This window comes from Bos mutus, unplaced genomic scaffold (genome assembly GCF_027580195.1).
Source record: "Bos mutus isolate GX-2022 unplaced genomic scaffold, NWIPB_WYAK_1.1 CTG733, whole genome shotgun sequence".
Classification (NCBI taxonomy): Eukaryota; Metazoa; Chordata; class Mammalia; order Artiodactyla; family Bovidae; genus Bos; species Bos mutus.
The window spans coordinates 1-14,636 of NW_027220211.1; the positions used below are offsets into that span (position 1 = coordinate 1).

At 49.0% G+C, this 14,636-nt stretch overlaps 1 pseudogene; it reads left to right on the plus strand.

Moving 5' to 3' along the window:
• The first annotated feature begins 219 nt into the window (after positions 1 to 219).
• LOC138987124 (UL16-binding protein 1-like) lies at positions 220 to 13,615 on the plus strand (annotated as a pseudogene).
• The last annotated feature ends 1,021 nt before the right edge of the window (positions 13,616 to 14,636 follow it).

Consider the following 14,636-nt stretch of genomic DNA (forward strand, 5'->3'; position numbering starts at 1 on the left):
ACACGACTGAGCGAGTAAAACCACCACCGCAGGAAGACTGCAGGCGGGAACGGGGAGGAAGGTTGAGCGGCGAGAAGGACTTGCAGGAGAAAAGAGACAGTGAGGGGCGGGGGGAACAAGGAGTGAGTCAGGAGTGGGCGGCTACTGCCCGGCGTCAGCAAGGCTGGGAGGAGGCAGGGGCGGAGAATGGACTGAAATGCGGGGCGAGCTATAAATAGCTCCCGCAAAGTCGGATCCAACCAGTTTCCAGGCGGGGATGGACTGGAAGCCTGACCCCAGAGCGCGTCTTGGTTTCGTGGCTCTGGTGCTACTCGTGGCTCTCCGGTTCTGCACGGCGCGAGGCGGTGAGTTCGGGGATTAACCTGCGAGGAGAGGACACGGGGCCCTAAGACCCGAGAGGGATGGGGGTGTCCGAGGCGGCATGGGGAACGCCGAGGCGGGTCGCCTCCTGCTTTAAAGCCCGCGCGCTCCTTTCCCGCTGGGCTCCTGCTCCCCGCCCCCATTCGCGCTTGTTGCCGTCCCCCTGCAGGGAAAAGACAAGATCTGGGTGAAAAAGGAATCCCAGCAGGAAGGGAGGGAAGGCAGGGAGACGTTGAGAGCCAGGTCGGCGTCACGAAATGCTGCTGCATCCCCCCGGGTTTCTGTCCGGAATTCAGAGTCACTGAAGGGGTGCAGGAAAGGTGGCGGCTGCTTCGAGGGACCGGAACCCACGCGGTTCAGGGAAGACTGGGTGGAGTCTGACCAGTTGCGTTGGCCGCAGGAAAGGTGGCGGAGATGGGCAAGAGTTCAGGTGGAGTCTGCCACTTGGGCGGAGAGTAGGGGGCGGCAGTGCAGGAGGGAGGGTCTGGGAGATGGGTGGAGTCTGTCCCAGGACGCCTCCCAGAGTCCTGCTTGGTTCAGTTCAGTTCAGTTCAATCTCTCAGTCGTGTCCCACTCAGTGCGCACCCCATGAATCACAGCACGCCAGGCCTCCCAGTCCATCACCAACCCCGGAGTTCACCAAACTCATGTCCATCGAGTCGGGTGATGCCATCCAGCCATCTCATCCTCTGTCGCCCCCTTCTCCTCCTGCCCCAAACCCTCCAAGCATCAGGTCTTTTCCAGTGAGTCAGCTCTTCATGAGGTGGCCAAAGTACTGAGTTTCAGCTTCAGCATCAGTCCTTCCAATGAACACCCAGAACTGATCTCCTTCAGAATGGACTGGTTGGATCTCCTTGCAGTCCAAGGGACTCAAGAGTCTTCCCCAACACCACAGTTCAAAAGCATCATTCTTTGGCCAGCTTTCTTCACAGTCCAACTCCCACGTCCATACATGACCACTGAAATACCATAGCCTTGACTAGACAGGCCTTTGCTGGCAATGTAATATCTCTACTTTTCAATATGCTGTCTAGGTTGCTCATAACTTTCCTCCCAAAGACTAAGCGTCTTTTAATTTCATGTGCTTGGTTACAACAGTATTTTTCCATATCCCTCCCCATCCCAAGAACCTCAGGGCTCCAACAACTTCCCATCTGTGAAGGGATCCTAAACCTGCCCTCTGTCAACTGGCACCCTATCCTCTTGCCTGAGAATTCACTCCAGCAGAAGCCTCCCAGCCTGGGCCCCAGGACATAAAGCAGGAGAGATGGGAGAAGAGTTTCCCAAAGTGTGTGACACAGGGCACGAGGGTGAGGACGGCACCCCACTCTACCCTTTCGTCCCACATTCATATTCCCTGAGACTATGGAGACAGTGGCCTATTATAGCTATTATTTAAGATAGGAGTTGGAGAACCTTTCTTCAAAAGATAGAGAGTAAATCTGTTGGTCTCCACAGGCCATGTGGTGTCTGTGTGCGTTATACATCTCCACATTTGTGCTACAAGAGCAGGAAAAACGACCTGAAAAACAAAAAAGAACCATGTGACTGCCCTGGGTCACAAAACAGTAACAAATGACTCCTCCCTAGGGACTAGTGCAGGTATTCCTTAGCTGCCTGTTAGTGAACCAAAATTTGCTCTGTCCTACCTTGTAGGTTCTGGGTGGTGTGATTGTGAAAGGAGTGTGGGTCCAGCAGATACGGGTTAATGTCCCCTGACCCCTCTGCTCTAGAATGGCTTCCTTGGTCCATGGAGATAGGGGGACACTGCATGAAGCCTCTCAGGCATGAGCAGAGAATAGTGTGTGCATGCTAAGTCACTTCAGTTATGTCCAACTCTTTATGATCCTATGGACTATAGCCCACGAGGGTCCTCTGTCCAAGAGATTCTCCAGGCAACAACACTGGAGTGGGTTGCCATGCCTCCTCCATGGGATCTTCTCTCACTCAGGATAGATCCCACATCTACCCAGCCCGACATTACAGATGGATTCTTACCTTCTGAGCCACAGGGCAGGCCCTGGAGAATAGTGGTCCTACAGTTCTGATGTCAGGCCCAAGCCACCTGCTGCCTCTCTCTTATTTGTTACCTCTGGCCCTTCTTATGCCACACCACCATATCACTTCAATCCTATGATGGTTGGTCTATGTGGACTAATGATGAGGGGTTGATGAGCCCAGATCATGATGGACAACACTGACGCTTTCATGACCAGAGGCTTCACTCCACCAGCCCCAGGACCATACACAGGAGCCACATTTAAATGGTGTAGTATTCCCCATTGCAATTGCATGGCCTTGCTTCAGGACATAAAGGGTCTGTGTTGTGAACCTCCAAGTAAAAATGCCATAGACGGCACATAGCACCTTTCTGACCACAGATACCTCTGACGTCACAGGTTCTGCTGGGTCATGTACCCAGGAAGCAGGTCATTATTCACCACTCATCTGTGACTGCTTTTGTTCTAGGACAGCAGTTGTAACAGAAAACTATGGTCTGCAGAGCCTGAAATATGTCATATGTACAATTATAGAAGTCTATGGGCCACACTGCAAATTTAATGGAAATAGGATAGGGATAACACCTGAACCCTGAAAGGTTGTAGGTTGTTAGTCATTTTCTCCAGGATATGATATTGTTTACACATACTATTGGGGAATGAAGGTCAGTGTCAGAAGTGTGAACTTGGAAATCGCTTTATGGTAGCCTCACAGCACGGTAATTTACTAACTGTGAAGATTTTTCATTCATATTGCAAATGCAATGGATGTGAAATGAGCATTATGAGGATCAGTGAATGGGTGACACTCCTGTGGGCAGCACGTGGGACAGATGTACTCTTACCACAGATCTCAGGCACCACAGTAATAACAGGCGGGCCATGATGATGTTTCAGACTGTTGGACACGATGACAGTCCCACTCTAGGTCCTTATGAATGGGGTGGCTTCTCTGCCAAGTGTACACTTACCCCAGTCAATGACCGTGGCTTCCAAAGGCCAGAAGGACTTCTGCACTTGCTGTGGTGATAAGAGGCCCCTCCTTGCTGAAGCCTGGCATCTCTGTCTCTAGTAGTGGATTCTAAATATAAGACCTGACTCAGTGCTGATACTGCACAAAGGACCCAGACATTTTGTTGGGATGTCTGCACTCAGCCTCCTGAACATCCAGCCTTGTGTTTGTCTCTGTTTTTATATAATTTTTCCTTTCAATTATGTAGTTTTTAACAGGGCTCACTGCTCTTCCCTTTGCCTTTAGGATCGCCCTGTGCTATGAGCCAGCGTGGTACTCTCTGCAGTGAGTCCTGGCTACACTGGGGCTCTCTGGTCACTTTGGTCACTGCGCCTGCTTTGTTTCTGACATAGAGCACTCCACTTGGCATCGGCTCTTCCCCTTCTTCCTCAGTCCTGCTGGAAGACAGGGAACACCAATCCCACCACCATCCCTGACCTTCAGCAAAGTCACCCTTGAGCTGTTGGAGATGCTTCTCATCCATTCTTTCCTCTCGGCTCCATAGAACCTGTTGGACTGCACACTTTCCTGCCCTTTCATACCATGTCCACCCTGGCACATTCACTTCTCTGAGCCTTTGATCCCCTCCTCTACCACCTGCCTCAGAAGTTCTGGATTTTCTCTTTCATGTCATGTGGGCCAGGCCTTCTCCAGGATTCCAAGACCCGTCAAAGTGGTAGATCAGCAGCATCTCCCTGGCCTTGCTAAATCCTGTGAATTCTCCTTTCTGCAGCTTTGGGTTCTGTGTTGGCCTTATGAGCAGAGTAGAGATAATGTTATGTGGTTTCTCTGCTTGCTCAGCCTGTAGGTGGTGTTTAGGGCCAGGGTGCCTTCCTGCTCTACCAACCCAGCCTGGCAGCTTTACTCTGCTCTCACATAAGTGGGGAGGAGGTGGGGTCTTCTCCAGAACCTGCCCTCACCTGCATTTTCCTTCACAGACACTCACTCTTTTCTACAACTTCACTGTCGATCCTCACCCCAGTCCTGGAGAGCTGTGGTGTGTGGTTCAAGGCCAGGTCGATGGGAATTTTTTCTCTCCTATGACTGTGGTGGCACCAAGATCCAATCCACAAGTCCATTGGGAGAGGAGGTGAAACCACTGAACACTTGGGAAACACAGACAGAACCACTAAGAAACATCGGGACTTCCTCAAGGGGCAATTGCCTGACATTATACTGGAAAACACACGGCCAGAGGTGAGTTCAATTCAATTCAGTTCAGTCGCTCAGTCGTGTCCCACTCTTTGCAACCCCGTGGACTGAAGCACGCCAGGCTTCCCCTGTCCTTCACCAACTCCCAGAGGTTGCTCAAACTCGTGTCCATCAAGTCAAACTCATGTCCATCGAGTCCAGGGGTGAGTTAGAAGTCCAAATACTGAAGGGGCTGCATCCATTGTTTATGGGTAAAAAATTCAGTGGGTATTGGTCCTTCCTAGTAGTCCAGTGGAAGGAGCAGGCCTTTGAGGAGAGAACAGGGCCAATTACCTGGGCCCAGGGAGGTGGACCAAGGTGAGGCAAAGAATTTGTCAAGTCCAAGGCTGAGCTCTTTCTTTCCTTGGTGGAGTCAGGCCCTCTGACCCTGCAGGCCAGGATGACGTGCCAGTGTGAAGAGGATGGACACATCAGTGGATCCTGGCAGTTCGCTTCAATGGAGAAATGTGCTCCGCTTTGATTCAGAAAAATGGACACTGGACAGAGGTTCATTCTGGAGGAGGCGGATGAAGGAGAAGTGGAGAAGGACAGAGCTGTGACCGACTTCTTCAAGAAAGTCTCCATGGGAGACTGTCAGGGCCTGGCTTCAGGATTTTATAGTGTGCTGGGAGAAAATGTTGAAGACCTCAGGTAAGTGAGAGACAGTATAAGGAAGTGGTAGTCCACCCAAGGTGATATGGACCCAATGTCTGTGTGTGGGTGTGTGTGTCTGTGTGTGTCTGTGTGTGTCTGTGTGTATGTGTGTTTTGGCAAAGTGATCCATCTAAAGTGAGCTGTTCCTGAAACATGGATGGACCTAGAGAGTGTCATACTGAGTGATCTAAGTCAGAAAGAGAAGGAGAAATATCATATGACATGCCTTATATCTGGAATCTAAAAAGAAATAGTACAAAAAACTTAGAAAACAGAAAGAGACTCACAGACTTAGAAAACAAGCTTATGGTTACCTGGGGGAAGGGTAGTTAGGGACTCTGGGAAGTTCATGTACATGTGCTATATGTAAAATGGATAACCAACAAGCTCCTACTGAATAGCACATGGAACTCTACTCAGTGTTATGTGCCAGCCTGGATGGGAGAGGGGTTTAGGGGAGAAGGGGTACATGTGTATCTATGGCTGAATCCCTTCACCGCTCACCTGAAACTATCATAGCACTGTTAATGGCTGTACCCCAATTAACAATGTTTTTTGGAGTGAATAAAAATAAAATAAAAGAATGTAAAAAAATAAATTTTAAAAGTGAGTAGCTCCTGGGAGAACAATGATCCGGGATGCTCTGTCATCCTCGCGTTCACTTTCCACCTCCTGATGTCCTTTCTCACAGAACAGGCATTTGGACGACTGAACATGGAGTTTTGCTGATCCAAATCCTGTAGACATCTTTTTATTTCTGGGATTTATTTCTCACTGTGCCCTCATTCCAGAATCTTCTTTTAAATGTCACCAATTCTACTGAAAACTGTCAGTACCACCTCTGCTGTCAGCTCCTGAGGACTCCATCCTCAGGTCACTGTCTCTGATGTCACAGCAGGACTGAGTGGCTGTGTTGGAAACCTTGCTCCCCATTAGCTGTCAGAGCCCGTAGGACTGGGCTCCTCCCTCCCCCATCTCACCTGAGGATCTATCACAGGGCCTCCATGTGATGGGTACAAGCTGTCTGCACCCATCTAGGGGTACCTAGGGTACCTGAATTCTAGGGGTACCTGAATCAGGGGGCCTGAGGAGGCATCTGGTGAGTTTGGGGTCTGGACAAAGGATTCACTCTTACTCTCCTTGCAGCATCACCGACCACAGTCCCCAGACAGTGCAGCCTACGGCCCCAACCAGCAATCACATAACCAAGATCATCCTTGGAGTTCTCACCGGTTTCATCATAATAAGCATCGAGCATGGATCATTCACAAGAACAGGTACTGAGGGCAGAATTCAGAGGGAAGGCAGGGGCACAGGTCCTGTCGTGAGGCTGGGGACCCAGTGACTCCCAGCCAACCCCTCCCCTCACTGAACCTCCTCACCCTGGAAATGAGCCGAGGGATAAGACACCGTATCATCTGAGAGCAGAACTCGACAAGCTCAGCCCTGAGTTCTGAGAGAGGTCCCCGCTGTCAGGTGACATTTGAAAAGGAGGCGCCTTCACCAGGCTGAGGGCCTATTGATGCTTAAAGGGTTCAGCCAAGTCCCCTGACTGAGCACAGACTGCTGGCTGGCAGGGCCCCGGTAGGTGGTGTGAGAACAGCAGGCACTCAGGGCGAAGGCAGGACTCACGGGGGCTGAGAGCAGCATGGGGGCTCCACATGTTGTGTCAGCGGGGAGGGGACCCACCCAGGGGGCCAAGATGAGAGGGGCCGGGCTCTCATCCCAGGAGGAAGGGCGGGAAGGCCTTTTGCAGACCCAACTCCAAAGGCCTGTTCTCACAGGAAGTGGCTTGGGTCACAGCAGGCAAGGCAGGAGCCCCACAGCAGAGACTGTGGGAAGGGCTGAGGCCAGGCCTGTGCTCCTGGAGCAACAGCAGTTCTGTCTCAGCCTGTGGCCTCTTGGGGACCCAGAGACTCCATCACTGAGTGATATTGCCTTGAGCAGAGGTGCCTGGGGATGGGTGGGGCTGAGCTGGGGTGGAGGCGCCCAGCTGAGCTGCACCAGGAAGAGATGCGGGGGGGCACGGACCCTGGTCCTGAGGGCTGTCAGTTGCTGGCTCAGAGGCTGCAGGGCAACGAAGGAAGGAGGTTTGCCTGCAGCCCTTAAGGCTGTCAGAAAGCAAGGCCCCTCATCTGGGGACCTACTCTCTGGTACTTAGGCACCCCCTTGGGAGGATCTGGACCTGAGTAAAGGAAGCAGGTTGACTCCTCACTGGCTCCAGTCCTGAGCCTAACCAGGGGGTGTCAGGGCCTGGGTGACTCAGTGATACAGGAAAGGAGGAGGAGGTGAGAACAAGCTGCTGGGCCTGGGGTGGGGGTGCGGGTAGAGGACATAGAAGCCCCTCAGTGAGGAAGGAGCTGGATGGGGGCTGGGGAGGGGCAGCCCCAGGAAAGTGACAGGAATTCCTCAGCTTCCTGGACCAAGGCCTCTTTCTTTTCTGCAGGAGACAGTGCTCCCAGGAAGCCCCTGACAGGTGCTCTGTTGGCCTCAGGACTCAGTCTTTGCTTGGCTGCTTTTGTTCTCCTGCGTTCACTTTAAAGCCAAGAGATCAGACCTTAGGAATCCCAAGTCTGTCTACCAGTTATGATGACACAGTGGCTGCACCATCTCGAGTCTCTTGTCACATCTAATGAGCATCCTCCTCAACATCTTTATTTTTTTCAAATCTCCTTTCCCACTTCCTCTTGGTGTTGAGTGATGCAGTCTCTGCACTGATACTTTCAACTACTTGAACAAGAGATCACCACAAACATAACACTTTCAATCTTCTAGTTTTTGGAAAATTAGACTTTTCCCTGCATCGTGACCTTATTCTTAAAAAATGATGATATTGCTGGAAAAAATACATCTGCTATTACAGGACTCAGGGTTTTTTTTTTTATATATATCCAGAGAAACAACTTCATTATATTTTCAAAGGAATAAAATTTTACATTGACTGGTTCCTTCATAGTTTGTGCTGAGTCATGTTCGACTCTTTGCGACCCCATAGACTGTAGGCCACCAGGCTCCTCTGTCCGTGGGATTTCCCAAGCAAGAATACTGGAATGGGTTGCTATTTCCTTCTCCAGGGGATCTTCCTGATCCAGGGATCAAACTCATGTCGCCTGTGTGTCTCCTGTACCTCTTTTCGTTGGCTGATTCTTTACAACAAGTGCCACCTGGGAAGCCTTTGTAGTGATTCTTAAGTCAACATCTCTATATTGCAGAAAAGTTAAGTACTTCATGCCTGTTTTCTAATCCAGGAGAAAAGTCATGGTATGTCTCTATTCCTCCACATTATGGGATTAAATAAAACCAGTGATAATGCTTTATTTCTTGTGGAAACAGAGAATTTAAGGATCATTCCTAAAGTAACATGCAGTCCAGCTGTGAAGTGATCCTTAAATTCTCTGGATTTTTAAATGTATATATCACCATATCACAACAGTAGATCTGTGTTCACCCTACTATGCAGCCATCCAGTGTTAGTTCCAGGATGGAAAACATACTCTAAAAAGCCATGTAGATAGAGGCCAACCTCAGAGATACTGTGGGCTGGCTTCAGACCAGGGCAATAAATTAAATTTCACAATAAAGGGAATTTCCACTGCACATAATACTGTGTTGACATGGAAGTCTGTTAAGTGTGCAATACCTTTATGTCTAAATAAACAATGTACAGACCTTAATACACAACACTTTGTTTCTAAAATAAAATATGTTGAGCATCGCCTGAGCCTCCAGGAGTCACCATGTTTTTGCTGGTCGAGGGTCCTGTCTCAGTGTCTGTGGCTGCTGACTTATTAGGGTGGTGGTTGCTGGGGTTTTTGTGGGTAGCACAGTTTCTGAAAAGAAGACAGCAATGAAATTTGCCACATCAATTGACTCTTCCTTTCACAGAATTCTCTTAGCATGCAATGCTCTTTGACAGCGTTTTACCCATAGTAGATCTTCTTTCAAATTGAGGTAATCCTCTCAAATCCTCCTCCTGCCTTTTCAACTAAATTTATTCTAAACTTAAAATAGTCTAAGTCCTTTGTTGTCATTTCAACAATCTTCACAGAATTTTCACCAGGAGGAGGTTTTATATCAAGAAACCACTTCGTTGGCTCATCCATTAGCATCAACTCTCATTTATTCCAATTTTATCATTAGATTGCAACTATCAGTCCCATCTTTACATTAGGCTCCACTTCTAATTCTAGCTCTCTTGCTATGTTCGCCACATCTGTAGTTACTTCTTCAAAAGTGAACTCTTGAACTCCTCAAAGTCATCTAAGAAAGTTAAAATCAACTTCTAAATTTCTATTAATGTTGAAATTTCAACCTCTATTCATGAATCACGAATGTTTTGGTTGGAACTTATAATCATGAATTCGCTTTAGAAAGTTTCCAATTGGCTTTGCCCAGATCTGGCTTTTGCTATGTGCCAGGCTCTGTGGTCAGGATATTATTGACATACGTCACGATCTGTAACACATACAGGTAAGTGGGGCCCTAATCCCAGATCTCTGTGATTACAGATGTAACAAGAAAGGGAAACATGGGGAGGGAAACAGTGTTAAACATAGCTTCCTTAGAGAAGCCTGCTCTGATTTCCCCCAGCATGGTTGAATCTCCGTTACAAGCCTCTACATCACCTTTGTACTAGACATGGACTCCATGGGTAGGGACTGTGTCTGTCTCACTCAGCAACGTATTTCCAGCACTCAACACAGTGGTGAGCACAACATAGGTGCTTAATGTGTGCTTGTTGAATGAATGAACAGTCATGGAAGGCTTTACAGAGGTGGTGGCACTGAGGTGGGTCTTGACAAATCAGGAGGGTTTACCAGGGAAGAAGTGAATGGACAATTTTGTAAAACAAACATATGTTATTAAATTTATGACCCTCCTCACTAGCACAGGGAAAATCCTTGATGTTTACAAGTAGTTTTGATGGCAGGATGAAGCCTAGGCAGGCTAGGGGTGAGAAAAGTATTTGCGATCCTTCCTTTCAACACACTTGGAAAACCAATCTCCTAATGAGAATGAGGCTTGTTGGACAGGGAGTCCCTGGGATAGAAGAGCCCCAGCCGCCACCCCTTCTCTCTGCCCCAGTAAACAGTTGGGATTTCAAGAAATATGAGAAAGACTGCTCTTCCTTTGGTTAGTATTTCTTACCTTACCTTCCTCTACTTTCTGATTGGGATGAATTTATGGGCACTTAACAGCTGGTTTAAGTTAGAATCACGACTCATTCAACAAACATTTAGTGAACATCCTTGGCATTGAAGATGCTGTATGGGAGCAGCGGCAGAAAGTACAGGATGTAACGAACCACAGGCTCTGTCTTCATGGAGCTTATTTTAGTAAATAAATAACACGGATAACATCAACTACTAGAGTGCAGTCAGAACCTTGTGGAAATCACATCGGAAGGGCAGAAATGCTGCCTAGGGAGGGAGACCTGGAGTGGAGATTGAGGGTAAGAGATGTGATGGGGCAGGGTTCTGTGGGAGTGAAGACACGAAAACGGGTGGCACGGAGGGTCTGGGGAAGAGCTTGTAACAGCTGCGCCAGGAAAGTGATGGATGGTGAAGTCGGAAAAGGACTTCAGTGCCATACATGCATGCATCGTGCTCTGTTGCTTCAGGCATGTCTGACTCTTTGCGACCTTTTGAGCCCTCCAGGCTCCTCTGTCCATGGGATTCTCCAGGCAAGAGTACTGGAGTGGGTTGCCATGCCCTCCTCCAGGGGATCTTTCCAACATACGTCTCCTGCACTGGGAGGCGGGTTCTTTACCACTAGCACCTGGAACCCCTACCTTGGAGAACAACGAAAAGCAGATCTAAAAGTTTCCAAAGGTGAAATATCTTCTATAGGTGGCCCTCTAGGAAGTGGTAGGGCAGGGATTTAAGCTGGTGCTTGATCAGACTCCAAAAGCCTGTGTATATGCATATATATTAATACCTGTGTATACTGAGGCAAGGGGCTTCCCCCTGGGGCTCAGCGGTAAAGAATCTGCCTGCAGTGCAGGAAACTCAGGTTTGATCCTTGGGTCTTGAAGACCCCTGGAGAAGGGAATGGCTACCTACTCCAGTATTCTTGCCTGGGAAATCCCATGGACAGAGGAGCCTGTGGGCAACAGTCCCTGGGGCTGCAAAGAATCCCACACAACTACTGACTAAACAAGAACACTCTGAGGCATGTGTTAAACTGCTTAACTAAGAATTTTTGAATTAGGAGGAAATGGGCAGAATTATCTGGAACTCTCAATGTTAGCCAGATTTATGAAGTAAAATTTTCCTTAATTTCTAATGAGCAGGATCACAGTGTGGGGCAGGATGAGCATAGAACCCAAAGCTGGAGAAGGGAGAGTTCACAATTAGGGGTCACAGGACTTAGCAAGGCCAGGGAGATGCTGCTGATCTCCCACTAGGATGGGTCTTGGAAGCCTGGAGAAAGGCCTGGCCCACCTGGCATGAAAGAGAAAGTCCAGAACTTCCAAGGCAGGTGGTAGAGGAGGGGATCCAAGGCTCAGAGAAGTGAATCTGCCAGGGTGGACACGGTATGAAAGGGCAGGAAAGTGTGCAATCCACCAGCTCCATGGGAAAGCCTGATGGACTCCATGGAGCCTGAGAGGAAAGCGTGGATGAGAAACATGTCCAGCAGCGCAAGTGAGATCTGCTGGGACTTGAAACCTAGGATCTGTAGACCTTCACTCTAGTGCTTGCACCTGGACAGTGATCTCCTCCAGCAACAAAATACAAAGAAATTATGAGGGACTGAAAATAACTGCATGCATGCCAAGTTGGGCTTAATTATGAATGAAAAGATAAAACACCCAACTGGAAAAGCAGGGTGCGGGGTATGATCCCTGCACAGGACACTGCCACGACGGTGGGCAGACCACCTAAGCCATCCCTCAGGTCCTAAGCCTTGACCTGCCCCTACCCTCACCCATATAAGGGACCAGCCTGCCTCCCCCACCGCCCTCCCCCCAAGGGAATGAGCAAGGAAACCTGTGGCTTGTGCTTGCGCCCTCACACTGCAGCACGTGTCCCAGTGAAGCCTCGCCTAAATTTCTTATCTGGCCTCTTATCCACTTCTATCGATTAGGGTTCTGTTCGTGCCCTCCAAGAGTCTATTCCCCCAGTCCTGTGTACGTTCTGGCAGCTCTTTGGTGGGGTTAATGGCGACCTCCACCAAGAGGAGCTATGCAATACCCATGTCTGCAGCACCAAGCATACCCAAGTCTGCCGAACCCAGAGCCCCTGCCCCTGCGGCATCATTGACTCAATGGGCATGAGTTTGAGTAAACACTGGGAGTTGGTGATGGACAGGGAGGCCTGGCGTGCTGCAGTCCATGGGGTCACAAAGAGTTGGACATGACTGAGCGACTGAATGAACTGAACTGAGGCCAATAAGCCTGGTCGCTAACATACTCTGTGGCAACCATGAAGGGCTACTGTCCCCTTTCTGCCAGAGCATCTGGGCATCTCTGTGACCTCGGGGTGCAAATTCTCTGTGGTGACAAGTGGCCGCCTGAACCTCAGCTCAGAGTCACCAGTTTGGTTGGTCTGCCTTCCTGGCCCCTGGGGGCCTCAGGGCCCTCATTCAGGCATCGCGCTCCCCCTCACCCTTTGTCCCTTTCCCTCATCTATTATCTCTCCACTTCTCCTCTCTCTGTCTTATCCTTCTGAGAGAGTGGACCTCGGCAAGGACAGCATCACCCCTCCCAGCTTAGGAGACAAAGCTCCCTCTGGCTGTCAATGGCTCACTTTGATGGGTGACAAGGTAGTGGGAGAGACTCACCTCATACCCTGCAGGTCTTGGTCCAGCAGGTTCTGCCTCATAGGAGATTTGTGAGAACGATAGAGGTTCAAACCACGTATTAGGTAGTGGCTGGATGTCTGATCATACCAATATTCTCACTTCTATTTTCCTGCGGCCAAGAGAAGTCCCGTTGGGAACTCAGTAAAGTGGCAGATTTCTATATGCTGGTTTATGCGTAGGTGAGAATCCCACCTCTGGGCTGCAGGCCCACAGCCGATGTACAAGGGGCTGGTTTCTGGGCTTGATCACCCCAGTGGGCAGTGGACAGGGTGCTCCCTCCCTCACTGGCCCTTTCTGGAAGCCTGCAGGTTGGTGCCTGAATAAATAGACACCCGCAGAGTGCAAGGGTTGAAAAGGCAATGGCTCCCTTTCCGTTTTTTCAGTCTTTTCTGTCCCTCCTCCCTTTTGCTCTCCCTTGGTCCTCATACCTACACTCCTGTCCTTTTACATCCAAGAGACTCCCTGTTGGGTCACCTTTTTCACCATGACTTGTTTGTTTTGTGTCCCCACTTCAGGCTTGAGGTTCCCACTGGCCCCCTTGAGAGAAGAGCTGGGCTGGGCTGGACAAAATGCCCCAGAGGCCACTTCCCAGTAAGACCCTCTCTTTGTTTCTTGTTTGTTAATTTTCTGTCATTGGTAGGTTCTCTCAGTCAGTGAATTTAAAAGCATCTTTGTTTTATGTACTTTTCTCTGTCCAATTGCTCCTGCAAAGCTCTGCTACAGTTGTGGGCATGGGTTACTTGTTGCTCTTTCACTCAGTCATGTCTGACTCTTTGAGACCCCATGGACTGCAAGAACCAGGCTTCCATGTCCTTCACCATCTCCTGGAGCTTGCTCACACTCATGTCGATTGAGTCAGTGATGCCATCCAACCATCCCGTCCCCTGTCATCCCCTTCTCCTCCTGCCTTCAATCTTTCCCAGCATCTTTCCCAGGTCTTTTCCAGTGAGTTGGCTCTTCACATCAGGTGGCCAATGTATTGGAGCTTCAACTTCAGCATCAGTCCTTCCAATGAATATTCAGGACTGATTTCCTTTAGGATTGACTGGTTTGATTTCCTTGCTGTCCAAGGGACTCTCAAGAGTCTTCCACAACACCACAGCTCAAAAGCATCAATTCTTCAGTGCTCAGTCTTCTTATGGCCCAACTGTCACGTCCATACATGACTACTGAAAAAACCATAGCTTTGACTATAGGGACCTTTGTTGGGAAAGTGATGTCTCCGGTTTTTAATATGCTATCTAGGTTTATCATAGCTTTTCTTCCAAGGAGCAAGCATCTTTTAATTTCATGGCTGCAATCACTGTTCACAATCATTTTGGAAGACTTTAAAAACAAAACAAACAAAAAAGGGAGCTTCCATTTCTCCCTTCCAAAATGTAAGTCTTTCACCTGGGTTCTCAGGAACCATCTGATCCATCTGTGGTACCCCAGAGTCAGGGGGAAAAAATAGCATTTTTAAAACAGAAGCAATAAAACAAGGAGATCTCTGGTTCTGTCTTTACATGAAAATGAATTTGTAACTGAGCGTGATTTAATTGGGTTAAAGGAAAGTAAGTACTATATAAATAAACCCTCAGAAATATCAATAAAGCTCGTCAGAACACATTTCTGAC